Genomic DNA, 1,745 nt, shown 5'->3' on the forward strand with positions numbered 1-1,745 from the left:
GCCCATCCAAACAACACTTAATCCTCCTCAACTTCCGGTTATTACTTATTAGTATACTTGCCAAAGTCCTTCCACTTATTACTTACTTGCCTAAGTTGTTAACATGAGAGGAACAAAATAAAGATGAATTTTTCATGGCTTACTTATTTTAGAAGTGTTTTTTATAAAAGGTAAAGCTATTTATATATATTTTTTAAAAATTTGGCTTTTGACTTCTTCGTTTTTGGAAGCTAAAATTTTTAGCTAAAAAAAAAAAAATAGGTTTTCGACTTTTTTTTGTGACTTATGTATTTTTTTTTAAATAGGCATCCAAATGGATTTTGTAGTGAGAAGTTTTTTTTTCTAAAAAAAATAGCTTTTGGAAGGAAAAAAAAAACTCATCCAAACGGGCCCATTCAAAGCTTTCAATCCATCTACCCAACAACACGAAGCCAACATCATAATCAAATGACGAATTTCACGGACTTTTGTTCATTATAATTCACTTTTTTTAAAAAAATTAATATCAAAACAATTCTAAATTGAAAAGAATTACCAAACTAACCCCCAATAGTAGCTCAGTTGCCAACTAAGCTCCCAATGATTTGCTTGAGTCAGGGGCTCAAATCCTGCCTTAAGCAAATTCTTGAAAAATCTTTGGGGTCCAGAGGACGTGCCTAGCATTCAGAATCGTACTCCAAGGATAAGGTGACTGGAAGAGGTTAAATGGGGATACCTTATACCAAAAAGAAAAGAAAAAAAGAATTACCAAACTAATTCAGTAAAACGCACGTTGGGAGGGTGCACGTTTAGCCACATGCATTTTGCTACGATTTAACCTCATCTAATGTTCATTCAAGGGAGTTGGGTAATTTGCTATATTGACCAATTGCGCATGCGATAGATGTGTGATTGCTTTGGCTTAAACCGTGGCAAAATAACCGTAGCTAATCAATATTATGCCATTTTGCAACAATTGATTCGATAAATGCTAAATGCGCACTAACCCCGCGTAACTTAAACACGAACTCTCTCAATACACGTTTTACTATATTATTTTGGTAATTATTTTCAGTTTTAAATTGTTTTGATATTTTTTTTTTCAAAAAAATGACATTGAAATGGTTGAAAAGCCCGAATTTCACACACCTATATTACCGTCACTGCCACGGGATATCCTCCCACCAAATCAAACACAATTAGTGACCACCGGAAGTTGCCTAAAGTGCTCAAATAAAATCCATGATGGTTCCTATAAGTCAAAACAAAACCAAAGTAATGATTTTTTTTTCCAAGAACAACCTACTGTTAAAAATTAATAAGGGAAAATAAAAGCACATATATACAGAGTTCAATGAACTCAATTCAGCAAAACTATGGGAAGCTTGAGAGTGTACTTGAAGCTTGAATTGTTGTAATCCTACTATTCACATAGTGAAATATTTTGTTGAATTAAGTCCCGTGATTTTTACTATGCATTAGGGAAGATTTTTCACGTTAAAAATGCTATTCATTTCTCTCTTTCTCTCCATCTCTGTTTTTCGATGTTTTCTGCATTTGTGCATTCGGACTAACCTACCGATAGTAGACCGACCTCCAAGTGTCAGGATGGTGAGCTCGATTTGATGACTTGTGGTTAGGGATGTACATGGGTCGAACTGAACCAGATTTTTTGAAAAACCGAACCGAATTGGTTTAAATGGTTCGGTTCGAAAGTGGTTCGGTTCAGTTTAAAACTGGTTCTGTAACACCCCGTATATATCCGG

Source organism: Gastrolobium bilobum, unplaced genomic scaffold (genome assembly GCF_033153095.1).
Source record: "Gastrolobium bilobum isolate Gb01-03AN ecotype WA unplaced genomic scaffold, APGP_CSIRO_Gbil_v1 utg13973, whole genome shotgun sequence".
Lineage (NCBI taxonomy): Eukaryota > Viridiplantae > Streptophyta > Magnoliopsida > Fabales > Fabaceae > Gastrolobium > Gastrolobium bilobum.